Below are 21,933 nucleotides of genomic sequence, written 5' to 3'. Positions count from 1 at the left end.
GAAGTTAGAGAAGAGTTTAAAACAAAAAAAATCTTTAAGAAGCTTGTTTGCTGCCAGAGGGGAACTGTGTTCAACTACCTTTTACTGCTTTTCACAACCTCTCTTCCCTCATCAGAGATCTGGTGCCTTGAAAGCCAGCAATGATCAGGCATAAAGAACCATCAGACTATCCAAAGGCAGAAAGGGCTGGAAATTTTTCAGCAGGGCTCACTCTTAGAGTCTTTCCCCCTGCCCTCATGGCAAAGTTGAGTTGGGAATACATTAATTTGGGAATACATTTAATTTTGTGTTTCACAGTCCCATCTGTGTATAGTAAAGGGAGCCATCCTGATACAGGGACAGCTTCCAGAAACACACTACCTCCTGCATCCAGGGACACAAAAGTCACGAGAGCATGTTGTAATAGAAAACAATGTGCCCAAGGCCCCAGGAACTAGGAAAATGTGGCACTATTTAGGATTAGGCGTAAAGTAAGAAAATCTAAAATTCCCACAAACTTTACAGCTCACATATGAAAGAAATAAAGGTTTTACCAAATCTTACATTTCTAAAATTTACATGAAATTATATATAGCAAGTTGTGGAGGTGAAATAAGTTTTTCTAAACTCCTTATACTAAAAATCAAATTTTTTATCATTCGTATTAGAAGACAGACTGAAGAGACAATCAGTTGTAAGGGGAAAAGTATTATAGAGACATGTCAGCCAGTTAATGATTTCTGTTAATGATTATAAATCAGTTAATGATTATAAATCTATAATATATATATAGATTTGAGATGGAGTCTCACTCTGTCACCCAGGCTGGAGTGCAGTGGCACAATCTCAGCTCACTGCAACCTCTGCCCCCAGGTTTAAATAATTCTCTGCCTCAGCCTCCCGAGTACCTAGGATTACAGGTGCCTGCCACCATGTCCGATTAATTTTTGTATTTTTAGTAGAGATGGGGTTTCACCATCTTGGCCAGGCTGGTCTTGAACTCTTGACCTCATGATCAACCTGCCTCAGCCTCCTAAAGTGTTGGCATTACAGGCATGAGCCACCGCACCCGGCCGAGATTTATAATTTGTTGGAATTTATTTTTTGAAATTTATAATTTGTTGTTTTTCTCATGCTAAATAAATGTTGAATTTAGTACCCAATATTGTGTCAGTAATTTTGTTTTCTTTTTCTTAAAGAGAGCTCTCCAAATTTTATAAGCTTCAGGTCTTACAATACCTGGATCCACTCCTGGGTAGTCTAAATTACCCTTCTCTTATCCTGGGATGTTAAATGTTGGATAATGTAATCATTTTCTATGTATATAATTTGATCAATAACTAAGACTAATCTTTTTAGAATTGATAGTTTCGAAATCTTTGCTCAACCTAAATCACCATAGGTATCTCTATAAGTCATTTTAAGAGAATATGTTGAACACATCAGTGAATTGACATTCAGGTCTTTTTCCAAGTTGGCATCATAGAGTTCTCAAATGCCTCTAAAGCTTTCTATGAAACACATATTTATGGTGACTTTCTAAATTTTCCTTTTTCCCTGCTAGCTATGTAATGATTTATCAGCCATCTTTAATTATCTTTTATAAAGAGTGTGTGTATACTAAGGATTTTATTCATCCAGTAAATGTTAATACATAGGGTTTAAAAATCTGTTGAAAATTAATGACCTCTGACTTAGTTAATAAATAATTCAATGATAAATGTTGAATTGATATGAATAGAATCCATTACTTCAAGGAACACAAGATGGTGATTTTGAAAGTGAAAATCTAAAGTTATCATGTAAATAATCATCATTGATGGGGGAACTTTCTCCCTGAGGGAGTTGTGGACTGACTGGCAAGGTTAAGGTAGCGTTCCATAATACATTACCATGCCTTCCTAGCAGCTATTAGACAACAAGCAGTTTGGAAAAAGAAAACAAAGAGAGAAAGAAAGGAAAGAAAGAGAAGGAAAGAAAAGAAAGGAAGAAAGAAAGAGAGAGAGAGAAAGAAAAGGAGAGAGAAAGAAAGAAAGAAAGAAAGAAAGAAAGAAAGAAAGAAAGAAAGAAAGAGAAAGAAAAGGAGAGAGAGAAAGAAAAGGAAGGAAAGAAGGAAAGAAAGATAGAAAGAGAGAAAGAAAGAAAGAAAAAAGAAAGAAAGAAAGAGAAAGAGAAAGAAAGAAAGAAAGAAAGAAAGAAAGAAAGAAAGAAAGAAAGAAAGAAAGAAAGAAAGAGAAATATATCCTCTGGCCGGACATGGTGGTTCATGTCTATAATCCCAGCACTTTGGGACCCCAAGCAAGGCAGGTCACTTGAACCCAGGGGTTCAAGACCAGCCTGGGCAGCATGGCAAAACCCTGTCTCTACAAAAAAAAAAAAAAAGCAAAAATTAGCTGGGCATGTTGGTGCATGCCAGTGGTCCCAGCTACTTGGGAGGCTGAGATGGGAGGATCACTTGAGCCCAGCAGGAGGCTGAGGCTGCAGTGAGCCACGATCATGTCACTCCACTCCAGCCTGGGTAACAGAGTGAGATCCTGCCTCAAAAAAAAAAAAAAAAAAAAAAAAAAAATTATATTGCAGGTGGGGAAGGCGGCAATAAGCACCCTGTCTGCTGCAAGGCCAGAATCCCAGGCAGATTTCAGGTAAGCCCACTTACTTCCTCCAATCAGCACAGAGGACTTGTGCTTGAAATCAGTGTGGAGGTTCCAGAAGCTGTCTTTTGCCAGCTGTGAACCTCAAAGCACAGGCCCCGGGGCAAGGAAACAATGGTGGGTTGGTGACAAACTTGTGGAAATTTCTGGGCTACAATAATTTTCCCACTAATCTTCGAGCCAAGGTTATGGAAAACTTCTTAGAATATGGAAACTGAAACTTCCTTGGCTCTTCAAAAAAAAAGGTTGACCCTGCCATAGAGAGAGAGAAATGAGAGAAAGCTCTGTCGTCTCTTCCCCAGGAGACACCTGAGCACACAACCTTCCTTATTAACTGTGAAGGAAACCAAGTTTGTGGTTGGTAACTTTGGTTGTCACAGAGCCTATATATTTGTAGATCATTTCGCTTATTGACCCAAATGTTCTCATCTTTAGGGGAAAAAAAGTAGTTTAATTAATTCACAATAAAAATCCTCCATTTCATAGAAGATAATATGATATAATCCAAACAGAATCGAATGTATGATATGATGCCGTCATCAGCATGCAGCAGCCTTAAAAATTACAATATCTGAACTTAATATGTGTGAATCTATCAGGATTCCATTGTCGACATGTATATTTTTCAATATTCTTCTCTGAGCTGAAATCATGTCATTTATATGCAAATGACCACATCTTCAGCAGCTGCTCCTTCTCCGTTGAAGCCCAGGGACTTATTTGCACTTAATAAAGCCTCATAAATAGGTTTTTCCTCTAAGTGGGTGGGATAGCAGGAAACCCATTGCAGCCTTTTACAGTTACAAGCTTCTTTTTGTTTTGAAAGCGAGAGCGGCCCCTTCTAACAGGATGGTTTTCAGTTGTTAGAGAAACACAGTGTGTCATTCAGCTGCTCTCCCCTTTCCCTCCTTAGAAAAAAATGCCCTTTTCCTCAGTGGTGCCTTCTTTCCCATTGCAGCTGTAGGTATGGTATGGTACAATCTCTAGTCTGAGTTGGAATTTAATCCAGACTTCATTACAAGGAGAGGTGTCCTCTGAGCACAGTCTGTGGCCAGGTGGTAAGGGCAGGTGTTCAACTGGGAAAGACTCCCAAGCTCCCATCAGGCTGTCCTGTCTGGGGAGGAGAAGGGGTAACTCCTGGCAGGTGGGGAAGAATTTTTCCTTTCACAAGTTATAAGATTATATTTGAAAACCCTCTATATAGGAAAGGGACAGTGTATGGAGACTATTTGTGCACTCTGATTGCCCAATCAAACAGCAATAAGAGAGCATTGAGAACTCGCCTTCAGTCATGTGATAATCATGTAGTACTTCTTCTGCCCCCATCCCCACCCTCACCCCACCCCTATTTTCCTAGCTAGTCACTCTTTTTCAAGAGAACTGGATGGAAAAGGAAAAGATTATATGTACTTGGTGTGCACATATCATGAATTCTACCCATTTTCTATTAATGCGCCTATAAAAATCACCCATGCGTCTACTGTGGGGTTAATAGAAATATTCCATTTACCATTTAAGACATGTTTCTTAAAAGCAGAAAAATATTATAGCATAATTGTCTCCTGCTGTCAGATGCAAGACAAACCTGGGCACTTATGAAAAATAAGTAATGGTGGGAAGCAGGATCGTTTATTTTTAAAACACGGGCTCACTGGCTGCTGATTTGGTAATAATGACCTATTATCCTTGTCAGAGCAATAGACTGTTTCTGGAGCTTCATTTCTGGTGTGTGAGCAACTGGCAGAGTAGAGATGATTATACTGTTTGATAAATGTGCATAATCATTGAAGACACTGGTTGACAATACTATCATTAAATTGTCACCAGCTTGGTAAAGAGACAAACATCTCCGCCATGCCAACCTATCAGAGATGTTAATAACTGCAAAAAACCTCCAAGCACAATATTAATGTAGAAAACTGAACACACATACACGTATGCACATCCACCTCAAAATTCAGACACTAGAAGCAAAGTGCTGCCAGGGATGATGTGGAGGGGAATGAAATTTGGCCCTATAGGTCAGGAATCTTGGGCTGTAATCTCATTTCTCTGACCCTCAGTTTCCTTAAGTTTAAAAATCATTTCTGTCCCCTAAGTTACTTATATGCCTAAATATATATATATATTTATATATATACACACACACTTCATACATACATGTACAGTGATATCTAAGAAGTTTTTTTTTTTTTTTTTTTTTTTTTTTGAGACTGAGTCTCGCTCTGTCGCCCAGGCTGGAGTGCTGTGGCCGGATCTCAGCTCACTGCAAGCTCCGCCTCCCGGGTTCCCGCCATTCTCCTGCCTCAGCCTCCCGTGTAGCTGGGACTACAGGCGCCCGCCACCTCGCCCGGCTTATTTTTTTTTATATTTTTAGTAGAGACGGGGTTTCACCGTGTTAGCCAGGATGGTCTCGATATCCTGACCTCGTGATCCGCCCGCCTCGGCCTCCCAAAGTGCTGGGATTACAGGCTTGAGCCACCGCGCCGGGCCAGAAGTTTTATAATTTATAGATGTATATATAAATTACAAACTTCTTAGTTTTATATATATACTTACAAAACATCTTAGATACATCAATCAGTCCCTTTCTTTCTTTCTTTCTTTCTTTTTTTTTTTTAGAGACAGGGTCTTACTCTGTCACCCACACTGGATTGCAATGGTGTGATCATAGCTCACTGTAGCCTTCAACTCCTGGGATCAAGGGAGCCTCACATTTCAACATGAAATTTGGAGAGCATGAACATCCAAGCTATATCACACCCTGTAGTTTAATAATATATAGCCAGTAATTACCAATGTTATTTCTGTAAACTAAGGAGAATTCCTGATGAACAACTTTCATAATTACCCCCTTTCCTAATTTGTCCTTTTTTCCTTTAAAATCTTGAGCCCCTCTTTTGTTCTCTGGAACACTCCCCAAGGCAACTTGGAAGTGTGTCCTGGGCTGGAGTCCTCAATCTTTGTGCTTGAATAAACTGTCTTTAAACAACATTCTAATTATCTAATTATCTGTACACTCAGCTGAAAAGAGCCAGCTGGAGAATAAAACAAAATAACTGGGAGATCTTTTTTTTTTTTTTTTTTTTTTTTTTTTTTTTGAGATAGGGTCTTATTCTGTCATCTGGGTGGGAGTGCAGTGGTGCAATCTCAGCTCACTGCAACCTTGACCTCCCGGGCTCAAGTCATCCTCCCATCTCAGCCTCCTGAGTAGCTGAGACTACAGTCATGCACCACCATGCCCAGCTAATTTTTGTTGTTGTTTTTTGTTTGTTGTTTGTTTGTTTTTGAGATAGAGTCTCGCTCTGTTGCCCAGGCTGGAGTGTAGTGGCATGATCTCAGCCCACTGCAACCTCTGCCTCCCCAATTCAAGTGATTCTCCTGCCTCAGCCTCCCGAGTAGCTGGGATTACAGGTATCCGCCACCACACCCGACTAATTTTTTGTATGTTTAGTAAAGACAGGGTTTCACCATGTTGGCCAGACTGGTTTTGAACTTCTAACCTCAGGTGATCCACCCACCTTGGCTTCCCAAAGTGCTAGGATTACAGGCATGAGCCACTGTACTCAGCCAATTTTTGTATTTTTTGTAAAGATGGGATTTCACCATGTTGCCCAAGCTGGTCTTGATCCCCTGAGTTTAAGCACACTACCTGCTTTGGCCTCGGGAAGTGCTAGCATTTCAGGTGAGCCACCACACCTGGCCAGGGAGATCTATTTTCAACATACTTAGAAGCTTCCAAAAAAGGTTTTGATAAAATCACATATTTATAAGAGGAAATCAAGATTGTCTAAAACAATTTCTAAATTGAAAAATACTGCCAACATTGATTTTCAGTTAGGTTTCCTACTCCTGCATCCATCTGATAGGCAGATACTTTTTAGAATTATACAATACCCACATTCTTTCTTTTAAAAGAGGGGTAGTCACTCTGTGGTTCACCCTCCATGTGCACAATGAAAAATGTGCATGCCATTTCTCCTATTAATCTCCTTTTGTGAGTTGATTTTTCAGTGAAACTTCAGAGGGTGAAGGGGAAACTTTCCCTTGGCCCATAGAGTTTTGGTACTGTGAGCAGGATACCAAAGCTTCTCTGCTAGAAGCCACAGCGAAGGGAACCCAGGACCTGACAAGCCAGCAAAGAGGTAAGAATTTTTAACCAGACAGGCTCACAGTCTGTCTTTCTGTGAAATCTGATTTGAGGCAAGACAATGGGTCTGGAGGCAGGGAACATAAGACTGATTCACACTTCAGCTATGACAGGAAATATCCTCTTCATAGGGTGTAGGCCAAGTAAATGACCTTGTAACTTTACTTCATACTCTCCATTTACATAGTGTTATATATAAAGAATCAGTGCCACAAAAGAAATAGCACTCGAATATAAAATTTTCTTTTTAATTCTCAGCAAGGCAAGGTACTTCTATAGAAGGGTGCACCCTTACAGATGGAGCAATGGTAAGGGCACATTTGGACAAGGGAGGGGAAGGGGTTCTTATCCCAGACGCATGTGGCTCCGGCTGCTGTGTTGTTCCCCTACTGGCTAGGGTTAGACTGCACAGGCTAAACTAATTCTGATTGGCTAATTTAAAGAGACTGACGGGGTGAGTGCTTTGGCGGGAGTTAGGGCAGAGCAGATAGCAGGTAATCGGAATGAGTCAGGGTGGAGCAGGTAATTGGAATGAGTCAGAGTGGAGTAGGTAATCGAAAAAGGTTGCTTTAAGAGAAGTTTAAAAGTAAAAGGCAAAGAATTGAAGACACTGGCATATTAATTCTTTGAAAAGAAACTTAGAACTCAGGTTGTTAGTAACCTCTCCCCTTGTATTTCCTTACAGCTTTCTTTTCAAACCTTTTTTTTTTTTTTTTTTTAACATGTCTTGGCTTAGTTGTTTTTTCTGATTTTCCAAAATAAGAAGCTTCCCTGGATAAGGTGGAGAACAGTTAAGGGAGGTTTTAGTAAGTGCCGTTTTTATGAGCCTCTGCATCAACTTACGGATGCATGGTATGACACAGCACCCGACAAGAATAAGTACACCTATTACAGCTGTGAGGGAAGTAAGAATTGATGCTATTATTCTTCTCCATTTACTGAACTACTTTTCTAGCCATCCTGTAAAGGGGTCATTTACCCCTGAGTTGCTGGCTAACTCATTGGATAGAGCAGTCAGACCTTGCAATGCCTTTGTTATACTTCCATTAGGGGTGGTGTTATTTAGGATGAAGGTACAACATTGAGTTTTAATCATGATGCAAACTCCTCCTCTTTCTGCTAATATCATGTCTAAGGCTATCCTATCTTCCCAAGCCACCTGGCTAGTAGCCCTTAATTGTTCAGCTATTCCTTTAACAGCATCTCTAGAGTAGTTAATAAATAGCTACTAGCCAGTTAATTATAATAGATGTAGTTTATCTAATCTACATTTTTTAAATTGTCACCCACAAACATATTGACTCAAATCCTGCAGCTATTTGATTTCGGGCTTTAAATTGATCTGGTTTCCCTGTGGGACTCTAATTGTGTCTAAATAGACGTGAGAGTCAAAAGACCCATAAGGCGCTTCTCTTGCTTTACGATGTGTTATTTTTCCTTCCTCTGGTTGATGAAATGCCAGGGTGAAGGGGATAGCCAATTGGACTAAAGCACTCTAGTTATTTGGTAGAAGGTCCAGTAAAGGTCCACCACAATACCACCACACATCTGCTCAGAGATGAACAAAGGCTACCTGATTGATAAGCTCTTGAAAATAATTAAGCTCACTGCATCCCGTCAGGTCTCCAAGGAACACTCTTTCCTCCCTGTCGTGAGAGACACCAAGTGAACTTAATGTTGGGAGATGGAAGCTGGGTGACCCTTGGGGGCTGACCCGCAGGGTGCTGGACTTCGGGATATAGCAGAGAGAGCGAGCTTGGCACGATTTATTACCCCGGGCTGTAGAATCCTGGAAAAGAGCTACCATGCAGCCAACACCTGGTCGACTGGAGGACCACCTTAGTGGAAAGGGGACAATCTGGGCCTCTGGCCTGCCATGTGCACAAGCATAACAATTGCTTTTGTTTAATGTGCGGATGGAATATTTGATCCATTCCAACCAGGCAATTGCATCTTGGTAACCTGCCTTAATTGCCAAAGTTGTTTTAAGTCTTTAACTTCTACCATCCTCTAGTAAAATGAATGTATGGTTTTAGGAAATTACAAAAACCGGTTGGGGCAGTCCATCCTTGCTCTTTAGTGGTTCACAGAATGTTGGACCAACTATGGCATAAAGGCTCTCTATCAGAGGGCAAGACTCCTGGTTGACACGGGTCTTTATCAAAATCTCCCTGGATTAAATGGTCCTAGTTTACTAAGGCCCAGTCTGAGGAGAGTCAGGAGGGACAGAGGTACTTTTCTGAAGTAGAGAGTAATCTTTGACTTGGCAATCCCCTACGGGGTATAACAAGGCAAGCATCAAATGCAATAGTGAAATTGACTGGGTTATGTTATAACTAGATGGTCAGCAGTAGAGCAAGGAAAGAAGAAAGAGTAATAGAATAGATGAAAGAGAGTTCAATTTTTCTTATCTTTAGTTTGGTAGGGTTTTCCCCTGGGACTATGGCCCATGACCCTGGACGGGGCGGCACTTTCTTGACTTGGGTGTGATGAGTCCATCCCCTTTCCGCTGTATGAACAGCAGTCTCGGTGGTTAACAGCGCAAGCTAGGGTCCTTCCCAGGCTGGCTCGAGTTTTCCTTTTTTCCACCTTTTGATGAGAACGTGATCCTCGGGCTGGTGTTGGTTTACTGGAAATTCTAAGGGTGATACCTGTGCTAAAAAGACTTTTAGTTTTGAGGGAAAGGAAAGTGGAAGATAAACCAAGTATATAATTTCTAAGAAATTGATCTTTTGTTTTAAAGTGGGGACATCAGCAGTGGACTTTATAGTCCTTGGTGCCCTTTTACTGAGAAATTTTTTTAGACATATTTTTATTAGTTTTTAGATCAAAGAAAGCCAAACACCATTTTATATTTGACAGTGCTTCCTGTATGATTTTTATACCAGATAAGCTAAATTTCACTTTTATATTAGGGTGTTATTAATGTTAAACTTAATTTTAATAAAACCTTGTAGACATATTTGTCCAATTTTTAATGTCTGACCATAAGGTAAGATTTTCATAGACTGTTTTTAACCTTTTATAATTTTTGTTAAAGAGCAGGTTAGTGCTTTAAGAAAAACCCATTGTGCTTTTAATGTCCAGTTCACAGAAAAACTGGATGATACCTTTTTGACTTTAGCCAATGTTTACACACAGAATTTCCTTTACAATTAACATTTTAAAACTTGCTTAAACCTTCAAATCAAAATTTTTTAAAACTTTTTTTTTTTAAATGTATTTATTATTATTATACTTTAAGTTGTAGGGTACATGTGCATAACGTGCAGGTTTGTTACATAAGTATACTTGTGCCTTGTTGGTGTGCTGCACCCATCAACTTGTCATTTACATGAGGTATAACTCCCAATGCAATCCCTCCCCCCTCCCCCCTCCCCCCTCCCCATGATAGGCCCCGGTGTGTGATGTTCCCCTTCCTGAGTCCAAGTGATCTCATTGTTCAGTTCCCACCTATGAGTGAGAACATGCGGTGTTTGGTTTTCTGTTCTTGTGATAGTTTGCTAAGAATGATGGTTTCCAGCTGCATCCATGTCCCTACAAAGGACACAAACTCATCCTTTTTTATGGCTGCATAGTATTCCATGGTGTATATGTGCCACATTTTCTTAATCCAATCTGTCACTGATGGACATTTGGGTTGATTCCAAGTCTTTGCTATTGTGAATAGTGCCGCAATAAACATACGTGTGCATGTGTCTTTATAGCAGCATGATTTATAATCCTTTGGGTATATACCCAGTAATGGGATGGCTGGGTCATATGGTACATCTAGTTCTAGATCCTTGAGGAATCGCCATACTGTTTTCCATAATGGTTGAACTAGTTTACAATCCCACCAACAGTGTAAAAGTGTTCCTATTTCTCCACATCCTCTCCAGCACCTGTTGTTTCCTGACTTTTTAATGATTGCCATTCTAACTGGTGTGAGATGGTATCTCATTGTGGTTTTGATTTGCATTTCTCTGATGGCCAGTGATGATGAGCATTTTTTCATGTGTCTGTTGGCTGTATGAATGTCTTCTTTTGAGAAATGTCTGTTCATATCCTTTGCCCACTTTCTGATGGGGTTGTTTGTTTTTTTCTTGTAAATTTGTTTGAGTTCTTTGTAGGTTCTGGATATTAGCCCTTTGTCAGATGAGTAGATTGCAAAAATTTTCTCCCATTCTGTAGGTTGCCTGTTCACTCTGATGGTAGTTTCTTTTGCTGTGCAGAAGCTCTTTAGTTTAATGAGATCCCATTTGTCAATTTTGGCTTTTGCTGCTGTTGCTTTTGGTGTTTTAGACATGAAGTCTTTGCCCATGCCTATGTCCTGAATGGTACTACCTAGGTTTTCCTCTAGGATTTTTATGGTATTAGGTCTAACATTTAAGTCTCTAATCCATCTTGAATTAATTTTCGTATAAGGAGTAAGGAAAGGATCCAGTTTCAGCTTTCTACTTACGGCTAGCCAATTTTCCCAGCACCATTTATTAAATAGGGAATCCTTTCCCCATATCTTGTTTCTCTCAGGTTTGTCAAAGATCAGATGACTGTAGATGTGTGGTATTATTTCTGAGGACTCTGTTCTGTTCCATTGGTCTATATCTCTGTTTTGGTACCAGTACCATGCTGTTTTGGTTACTGTAGCCTTGTAGTATAGTTTGAAGTCAGGTAGCGTGATGCCTCCAGCTTTGTTCTTTTGACTTAGGATTGTCTTGGAGATGCGGGCTCTTTTTTGGTTCCATATGAACTTTAAAGCAGTTTTTTCCAATTCTGTGAAGAAACTCGTTGGTAGCTTGATGGGGATGGCATTGAATCTATAAATTACCTTGGGCAGTATGGCCATTTTCACGATATTGATTCTTCCTATCCATGAGCATGGTATGTTCTTCCATTTCTTTGTGTCCTCTTTTATTTCACTGAGCAGTGGTTTGTAGTTCTCCTTGAAGAGGTCCTTTACATCCCTTGTAAGTTGGATTCCTAGGTATTTGATTCTCTTTGAAGCAATTGTGAATGGAAGTTCATTCCTGATTTGGCTCTCTGTTTGTCTGTTACTGGTGTATAAGAATGCTTGTGATTTTTGCACATTAATTTTGTATCCTGAGACTTTGCTGAAGTTGCTTATCAGCTTAAGGAGATTTTGGGCTGAGACAATGGGGTTTTCTAAATATACAATCATGTCATCTGCAAACAGGGACAATTTGACTTCTTCTTTTCCTAACTGAATACCCTTGATTTCTTTCTCTTGCCTGATTGCCCTAGCCAGAACTTCCAACACTATGTTGAATAGGAGTGGTGAGAGAGGGCATCCCTGTCTTGTGCCAGTTTTCAAAGGGAAGGCTTCCAGTTTTTGCCCATTCAGTATGATATTGGCTGTGGGTTTGTCATAGATAGCTCTTATTATTTTGAGGTACGTTCCATCAATACCGAATTTATTGAGTGTTTTTAGCATGAAGGGCTGTTGAATTTTGTCAAAAGCCTTTTCTGCATCAATTGAGATAATCATGTGGTTCTTGTCTTTGGTTCTGTTTATATGCTGGATTATGTTTATTGATTTGCGAATGTTGAACCAGCCTTGCATCCCAGGGATGAAGCCCACTTGATCATGGTGGATAAGCTTTTTGATGTGTTGCTGAATCCGGTTTGCCAGTACTTTATTGAGGATTTTTGCATCGATGTTCATCAGGGATATTGGTCTAAAATTCTCTTTTTTTGTTGTGTCTCTGCCAGGCTTTGGTATCAGGATGATGTTGGCCTCATAAAATGAGTTAGGGAGGATTCCCTCTTTTCCTATTGATTGGAATAGTTTCAGAAGGAATGGTACCAACTCCTCCTTGTACCTCTGGTAGAATTCAGCTGTGAATCCATCTGGTCCTGGACTTTTTTTGGTTGGTAGGCTATTAATTATTGCCTCAATTTCAGAGCCTGCTATTGGTCTATTCAGGGATTCAACTTCTTCCTGGTTTAGTCTTGGAAAAGTGTAAGTGTCCAGGAAATTATCCATTTCTTCTAGATTTTCCAGTTTATTTGCGTAGAGGTGTTTATAGTATTCTCTGATGGTAGTTTGTATTTCTGTGGGGTTGGTGGTGATATCCCCTTTATCATTTTTAATTGCATCGATTTGATTCTTCTCTCTTTTCTTCTTTATTAGTCTTGCTAGTGGTCTGTCAATTTTGTTGATCTTTTCAAAAAACCAACTCCTGGATTCATTGATTTTTTGGAGGGTTTTTTGTGTTTCTATCTCCTTCAGTTCTGCTCTGATCTTAGTTATTTCTTGCCTTCTGCTAGCTTTCTAATGTGTTTGCTCTTGCTTCTCTAGTTCTTTTAATTGCGATGTTAGAGTGTCCATTTTAGATCTTTCCTGCTTTCTCTTGTGGGCATTTAGTGCTATAAATTTCCCTCTACACACTGCTTTAAATGTATCCCAGAGATTCTGGTATGTTGTATCTTTGTTCTCATTGGTTTCAAAGAACATCTTTATTTCTGCCTTCATTTCGTGATGTACCCAGTAGTCATTCAGGAGCAGGTTGTTCAGTTTCCATGTAGTTGAGCGGTTTTGATTGAGTTTCTTAGTCCTGAGTTCTAGTTTGATTACACTGTGGTCTGAGAGACAGTTTGTTATAATTTCTGTTCTTTTACACTTGCTGAGGAGTGCTTTACTTCCAATTACGTGGTCAATTTTGGAGTAAGTACGATGTGGTGCTGAGAAGAATGTATATTCTGTTGATTTGGGGTGGAGAGTTCTATAGATGTCTATTAGGTCTGCTTGCTGCAGAGATGAGTTCAATTCCTGGATATCCTTGTTAACTTTCTGTCTCGTTGATCTGTCTAATGTTGACAGTGAAGTGTTGAAGTCTCCCATTATTATTGTATGGGAGTCTAAGTCTCTTTGTAAGTCTCTAAGGACTTGCTTGATGAATCTGGGTGCTCCAGTATTGGGTGCATATATATTTAGGATAGTTAGCTCTTCCTGTGGAATTGATCCCTTTACCATTATGTAATGGCCTTCTTTGTCTCTTTTGATCTTTGATGGTTTAAAGTCTGTTTTATCAGAGACTAGTATTGCAACCCCCGCTTCTTTTGGTTCTCCATTTGCTTGGTAAATCTTCCTCCATCCCTTTATTTTGAGCCTATGTATGTCTCTGCATGTGAGATGGGTCTCCTGAATACAGCAGACTGATGAGTCTTGACTCTTTATCCAGTTTGCCAGTCTGTGTCTTTTAATTGGAGCATTTAGTCCATTTACATTTAAGGTTAAGATTGTTATGTGTGAACTTGATCCTGCCATTATGATATTAACTGGTTATTTTGTTCGTTAGTTGATGCAGTTTCATCCTTGCCTCAATGGTCTTTACATTTTGGCATGTTTTTGCAATGGCTGGTACCGGTTATTCCTTTCCATGTTTAGTGCTTCCTTCAGGGTCTCTTGTAAGGCAGGCCTAGTGGTGACAAAATCTCTAAGCATTTGCTTATCTGTAAAGGATTTTATTTCTCCTTCACTTATGAAACTTAGTTTGGCTGGATATGAAATTCTGGGTTTAAAATTCTTTTCTTTAAGAATGTTGAATATTGGCCCCCACTCTCTTCTGGCTTGGAGAGTTTCTGCCGAGAGATCTGCTGTTAGTCTGATGGGCTTCCCTTTGTGGGTAACCCGACCTTTCTCTCTGGCTGCCCTTAAGATTTTTTCCTTCATTTCAACTTTGGTGAATCTGGCAATTATGTGTCTTGGAGTTGCTCTTCTCGAGGAGTATCTTTGTGGCGTTCTCTGTATTTCCTGGATTTGAATGTTGGCCTGCCCTACTAGGTTGGGGAAGTTCTCCTGGATGATATCCTGAAGAGTGTTTTCCAACTTGGTTCCATTTTCCCCCTCACTTTCAGGCACCCCAATCAGACGTAGATTTGGTCTTTTTACATAATCCCATACTTCTTGCAGGCTTTGTTCATTTCTTTTTCTTCTTTTTTCTTTTGGTTTCTCTTCTCGCTTCATTTCATTCATTTGATCCTCAATCGCTGATACTCTTTCTTCCAGTTGATTGAGTCGGTTACTGAAGCTTGTGCATTTGTCACGTATTTCTCGTGTCATGGTTTTCATCTCTTTCATTTCGTTTATGACCTTCTCTGCATTAATTACTCTAGCCATCAATTCTTCCATTTTTTTTTCAAGATTTTTAGTTTCTTTGCGCTGGGTACGTAATTCCTCCTTTAGCTCTGAGAAATTTGATGGACTGAAGCCTTCTTCTCTCATCTCGTCAAAGTCATTCTCCGTCCAGCTTTGATCCGTTGCTGGCAATGAGCTGCGCTCCTTTGCCCGGGGAGATGTGCTCTTATTTTTTGAATTTCCAGCTTTTCTGCCCTGCTTTTTCCCCATCTTTGTGGTTTTATCTGCCTCTGGTCTTTGATGATGGTGATGTACTGATGGGGTTTTGGTGTAGGTGTCCTTCCTGTTTGATAGTTTTCCTTCTAACAGTCAGGACCCTCAGCTGTAGGTCTGTTGGAGATTGTTTGAGGTCCACTCCAGACCCTGTTTGCCCAGGTATCAGCAGCAGAGGCTGCAGAAGATAGAATATTTCTGAACAGCGAGTGTACCTGTCTGATTCTTGCTTTGGAAGCTTCCTCTCAGGGGTGTACTCCACCCTGTGAGGTGTGGGGTGTCAGACTGCCCCTAGTGGGGGATGTCTCCCAGTTAGGCTGCTCAGGGGTCAGGGACCCACTTGAGCAGGGAGTCTGTCCCTTCTCAGATCTCAGCCTCCGTGTTGGGAGATCCACTGCTCTCTTCAAAGCTGTCAGACAGAGTCGTTTGCGTCTGCAGAGTTTTCTGCTGTGTTTGTTATTGTTTACTATGCCCTGTCCCCAGAGGTGGAGTCTACAGAGACAGGCAGGTTTCCTTGAGCTGCTGTGAGCTCCACCCAGTTCGAGCTTCCCAGCGGCTTTGTTTACCTACTTAAGCCTCAGCAATGGTGGGTGCCCCTCCCCCAGCCTGGCTGCTGCCTTGCCGGTAGATCACAGACTGCTGTGCTAGCAATGAGGGAGGCTCCGTGGGTGTGGGACCCTCCCGGCCAGGTGTGGGATATGATCTCCTGGTGTGCCTGTTTGCTTAAAGCGCAGTATTGGGGTGGGAGTTACCCGATTTTCCAGGTGTTGTGTGTCTCAGTTCCCCTGGCTAGGAAACGGGATTCCCTTCCCCCTTGCGCTTCCCAGGTGAGGCAATGCCTCGCCCTGCTTCAGCTCTCGCTGGTCGGGCTGCAGCAGCTGACCAGCACCGATCGTCCGGCACTCCCCCGTGAGATGAACCCAGTACCTCAGTTGAAAATGCAGAAATCACCGGTCTTCTGTGTCGCTTGCGCTGGGAGTTGGAGACTGGAGCTGTTCCTATTCGGCCATCTTGCTCCGCCCTTAAAACTTTTTTATGTAGGTAAAAATCCACATTCTTTTTTTTTTTTTTTCTTTTTTTAAAATTTTTATTTATTTTATTTTATTATTATTATACTTTAAGTTCTAGGGTACATGTGCATAACGTGCAGGTTTGTTCCATATGTATACTTGTGCCATGTTGCTGTGCTGCACCCATCAACTCGTCAGCACCCAACTACTTGTCATTTACATCAGGTATAACTCCCAATGCGATATGAACAGACATTTCTCAAAAGAAGACATTCATACAGCCAACAGACACATGAAAAAATGCTCATCATCACTGGCCATCAGAGAAATGCAAATCAAAACCACAATGAGATACCATCTCACACCAGTTAGAATGGCAATCATTAAAAAGTCAGGAAACAACAGGTGCTGGAGAGGATGTGGAGAAATAGGAACACTTTTACACTGTTGGTGGGATTGTAAACTAGTTCAACCATTATGGAAAACAGTATGGCGATTCCTCAAGGATCTAGAACTAGATGTACCATATGACCCAGCCATCCCATTACTGGGTATATACCCAAAGGATTATAAATCATGCTGCTATAAAGACACATGCACACGTATGTTTATTGCGGCACTATTCACAATAGCAAAGACTTGGAATCAACCCAAATGTCCATCAGTGACAGACTGGATTAAAATCCACATTCTTATGCCTCCTTATAATCCTCTTATCAAAAGTATATTTTACTTTCCTTATACACCTTGCACATAAACTGTTTCTTCAATAGTTTTACATTCAGAAGGCCTAATTACTTCTAAATTATACAACATTTCTTGCACAAATTCCCTTTTATAACTTTTTTTTCCCCCACAACTTTCACAATCTTCGACATGCTTCAACCTTCTGACTTGTTGCAAACATCCCTTTCTTTAAACAACCAGTTAGGTTATTTTAGGACAATAATTTACCATGTAACATTCTTTTTATATAAATTCTTCCCCCCACCCCTTTTTTTTTTTTTTTTTTTCCTAAAGATGATAACCATTCTTTTCCAAAATGGACTTTCTTGATGTCTGTGGACTAGACTGCCTAAGGCCATAAGATTAGAAGTTAGGATAATACATGTTACACTGTTAACTTTTAGCAAACTTTACTTTTGTTGAAAACCTTGTAAGTTTGGGATTTCAATTATTCTTTGCCATTAGTAAGACTTGTTTAGTCCAAATTAACTTAGAATTGGTGTAGATGGTTCCTTCCTGTAAGTACTTTAAGGCTTGGCTGAGTGCAAACAGCTCACCCATTTGAACAGACCAATTATTAGGCTATTTTCCTAACTCTGCTTCTACAAGAGTTTCCTTATCACTTACTGAATAACCATTGTGTTTTTTCCCTCAATCACCCGGGAGGAACCATCTATCGTCCGGTCCTGAAGGGAGTTCCTCCTAGGGCTGGTCTGACCTTTGTACAGTAATTAAGGTTTAGATCCCGTGTTAGGAAACCTGCTGGGTTAAGGGAATTTTCAGTGGTTAATGTTGAATCACTTTAAAAAAAAAAACAAAACAAAACAGAATAGCCTCATACTTTCTTCTGTTAGTAAAGCAGTTGTTGCTACAGATTGAATGTATTTGGGACAGTGGAGTTACTCTTTCTTCCCCTGAGAAGAAAGGAAAGAAAGGGCTGTATGAGGTTCAACCCTTTAAATTAGCAGAAGGCTCAACCTCTCACCAGGGATGTCTCGCCTTGCCTGCCCGGGAAGACTCAACCCCTCAAACCAGGAGGTGTCTTGCCTGTCCTGTAAGGCTCAACCCCTTAAACTAGGAGGTGTCTTGCCTTACTTGTCCTGGGAGGTTGATCTGTTTCCTTCCTTTCCCCCGCTGAAGGTCCTTTGCACACTTCCCACTTGTGCTGTTCTCTCTGGCTGCTTCCTCAAGGGAGAATTAGGCACTTCTTAGTGTTGGTGTGCTGGTATAAATCCCACAGCAGGACCTGCCCTAAGCCATATGAGGTAGCTATGGAACCGCGGAGAACGCCCACTCACTCGGTCCAGCAGTAGGACTTGTCACCATTCACATGAACAACACAACACCGCAAGCAGGGTTGTTTGTGATCATTCACACACTGAGCCCTCCAGAATCTGGCCACCAAGGAGGTACTTTATTGGTTCCTGCAGCTTCTCCTTGTTTGGTCTGTGAACAGAGTTGTCACTGCAGTGTGTGATGATCCTTCAAACTAGGTCACTGGTCAGTTCCCCCCACCCCCACCCCGCCCATTGCTGAGAGCTGGGGTTATTCTTCACACTGGGTGGGTCTTGATTTCTCACTCCTGAGGCCACCACAAGGGGGTGGGGCGTGCCTCCTCAGGAGATAGAACCAAAGACCCTCCAGGAGGGAAATGTAATCCCAGATGAGCACCCAAATTGTTATATATAGAGTTTTGGTGCCACAAAAGAAATAGCACTCGAATAAAAAATTTTCTTTTTAATTCTCAGCAAGGCAAGTTACTTCTATAGAAGGGTGCACCCTTACAGATGGAGAAATGGTGAGTGCACACTTGGACAAGGGAGGGGACGGGGTTCTTATCCCTGACGCACATGGTCCCTGCTGCTGTGTCATTCCCCTATTGGCTAGGGTTAGACTGCACAGGCTAAATTAATTCCGATTGGCTAATTTAAAGAGAATGAGGGGGTGAATGCTGTGGCGGTAGTCGGGGCAGAGCAGGTAGCAGGTAATTGGAATGAGTCAGAGTGGAGCAGGTAATCGGAATGAGTTAGGGTGGAGCAGGTGATGGAAATGAGTTAGGGTGGAGCAGGTGATCAGAATGAGTCAGGGTGGAGTAGGTAATCAAAAAGGGTTGCTTTATGAGGAAGTTAAGCTTAAAAGTAGAAGGCAAAGAATTGAACATACTGACATGTTAATTCTTTGAAAAGAAATTTAGAACTCATACCTAACAATAGGGTTACCCCAAGTAACCAATGGAATCCTCTAGAGGGTATTTAAACTCCCTAACATTCTGTAACGGGGCCTTTGAGCCCCTATGCTCAGGCCCGCTCCCACACTGTGGAGTGTACTTTCATTTTCAATAAATCCCTTCATTCCTTCCTTGCTTTGTTTGTGTGTTTTGTCCAATTCTTTGTTCAAGATGGCAAGAACCTGGACACCCTCCACCGTTAACATATTTTGGTGAGCTACCCCAGAGGACGAGGTAAGCCCAAAGCATCGATTTATTCTTCTCCTTTCTCCTTCTCCTTTCAGCTCCATACAGAGAAATCTCTTTTCCTTTTCAAACCAGGACGCTTGGTGGGCAGCACCTAAACCTAGAAGCAACTGCAGGCCTCTGACCATGGCCAGTGAAACTAAGGGGTTTCCGTGTGGATAACCTGACCGCCACTGCCAATTTGTTTAAGAAACCTGGGTCTTTTTCAGTCTTTGAGTGGCTGTTTCCTAGTAGCTCTTTGGAAATTTTGGGCAATTGGCTGAGGTCACTTGTTGGTATTGCCCAAAGGCCTAGGAACAAATGGGAACAATCACACTCCCTGAAGGGGAAAGGACCATTTAAAAAAAAAATCATTTCTGTGCATGGTCCTTGATTCCTATGAGGCACAGCTTGGAGCAAACTCATACATGTTTCAGGTGACTTAAACCTTCTTTTCTTATGCTAAATTCTTCCTTTCCCTTATTCAACTGACTAAGGGCAAAGGAAACACACCCAACTTCCAGTTCCTATCATTAAAGTTCATGGAATGGAAAGCATGGGAAAGTATGGCCTTATCAAATTATAAGGATGCAAAAAGTCAGAGATTACACCCAGGTACCAAAGGAAAGCTCATAGTAGGCTCTGGGGGAACTGCATGGAAAGTGGCACTGGTGTCCACCTAAGTAAGGCCAGAGATGTCTGGAACTCTAAGATTGGACCCCATAGGAGGATGCTCTGGGGGATCCTCAGGACCTCAAACTCTCCAAAGAGGACACTGTTGGTAGAGGTTCTGAGATCTAGTATTAAACCCTTCTTAGAATTTTGTCTCACAGTTGCAATGCTGCTTGGCCCCAAAATTGCTTAGAATCTGAAGTTTACTGTCTAATGGGAAAGTGGGATGGCATTGCATGTATCCGGGTGTTTTGTGCTGCTGTTCTAAGCAGGGGGCCTGGTTAACATGTGACACCCTACTTTGATACTTTTTGGCCCCCATGCTCCTTGGAGTCTGGGGAGGTTTAGCCTTTAAAAAACAAACTGCCATGGAGACTGCTTTACCCAAAACTTTGGTTCACAGCCTTTCTTGGATTATCTATTGAGGCAAAGTAAAACTGGCAAGCTTGTGTTGCTATCTCATGGCTAAGATTCCAAGCTATTGGATCTTCTTTTATGTGTGTGTATACATGTCTAGATATGTTTATTTGTATGTACACTTATTATATGTTGTGTCTACCAAATTGGCTTATAAGTAAAAGAACACTCGTAAATCAAGTAAATAAGCCTAAACAATTTTTAAGTTCATGTGACTTAAGCATAATTTTATTAAACAAGCTTGCTTTAAAATTATTGGTGGAATAAAAATAGAAAGGCCTGCAGAGTTGTCAGCATACAGTTTGTCTGAATTTTATGTTTGCCTTTGCTAGATTTTTTTTTTTTTTTTTTTTTTGAGATGGAGTCTTGCTCTGTTGCCCAGGCTGGACTGCAGTGATGCGATCTTGGCTCACTGCAACTTCTGCCTCCCAGGATTAAGGAATTCCACTGCCTCAGCCTCCCAAGTAGCTGGAATTATAGGCACCCACCACCACACCCAGCTATTTTTTTGAATTTTTAATAGAGATAGTGTTTCACCATGTTGGCCTTGCTGGTTTCAAACTCCTGACCTCAAGTGATCCACTGGCCTCAGCCTCCCAGAGTGCTAGAATTACAGGCATGAGCCACCATGCCTGGCCTGTTGGGTTTTTTGTTTGTTTGTTTGTTTTAGACGTAATCTCACTCTGTTGCCAGGTTGGAGTGCAGTGGTGTGATCTCAGTTCACTGCAATGTCCACTTCCTGGGTTCAAGCAATTCTTCTGCCTTAGCCTCCCAAGTAACTGAGACTACAGATGTGTGCCACCATGCCTGTCTAATTTTTACATTTTTAGTAGAGTTGGGGTTTCACCATATTGGGCAGGCTGGTCTCAAACTCCTGACCTCGTGATCCACCTGCTTCAGCCTCCCAAAGTGGACAGGCGTGAGCCACAGTGGCTGGCTGATATTTTTAAACATCAGTATTAATTCAAGCTGGAAGTTGCTTGGTGTGAGCCTGCCTCCCATTCTATTCAAAGTCTCACGGAGATAAATGCATATCTGATTGCTTCCTTTGGAAAGACTAATCAGAAACTCAAAAGAATGCAACCGTTTGTTTCCCGCCTGTGATCTGAAAGCCTCTGAGCCCCCTCCTGGCCTAGAGTTGTCCTGCCTTTCGGGACCAAACCAATGTTTGTTTTACATATGTTGATTGATGTCTCCTGTCTCCCTTGTTAAAAATAAAAAATTAAGTACAGTGAATAGGATAATCGTTTTAGGTAAACTTTGTGTAAACTAAAATCTTAAAGTTATTTTTAATGTTCATTTGATAGCTGGGTCTTTTCCAATTTAAAACGGGTTGTAATATGAAGGAATATTTCTAAAATTGTGGAGTTGTTCTTATGTATAAATGCCTGTGTCTAATAGTTCAGGATTTCTTGAGTTTTAGGGTTTCACTAAAGTTGTAGGTTACTAAGGATAAAATTCTAGTTAACACGTAATTCTGCATACAAAATGTGCCATAAAGCATTCTGTTATTAGTGGAAAAA

General features: G+C 41.0%; 1 long non-coding RNA gene across 2 annotated transcripts in view; it reads left to right on the top strand.

Moving 5' to 3' along the window:
• The first annotated feature begins 6,638 nt into the window (after positions 1-6,638).
• The window catches only part of LOC106999639 (uncharacterized), a 33,044-nt gene continuing 17,749 nt past the window's right edge, over positions 6,639-21,933 (top strand). The window contains exons 1-3 of one of the 2 annotated variants that reach the window (XR_013412562.1): positions 6,639-6,775; positions 18,618-18,667; positions 19,268-19,330. This is a non-coding gene — a long non-coding RNA (uncharacterized LOC106999639). Of the gene's footprint in view, positions 6,776-18,617; positions 18,668-19,015; positions 19,331-21,933 lie in introns of those variants that run through there. The other variant, XR_013412560.1, reaches the window with a different exon arrangement.

This window comes from Macaca mulatta, chromosome 1 (assembly GCF_049350105.2).
Source record: "Macaca mulatta isolate MMU2019108-1 chromosome 1, T2T-MMU8v2.0, whole genome shotgun sequence".
Lineage (NCBI taxonomy): Eukaryota > Metazoa > Chordata > Mammalia > Primates > Cercopithecidae > Macaca > Macaca mulatta.
This window is presented reverse-complemented; position numbering and strand designations above follow the sequence as displayed.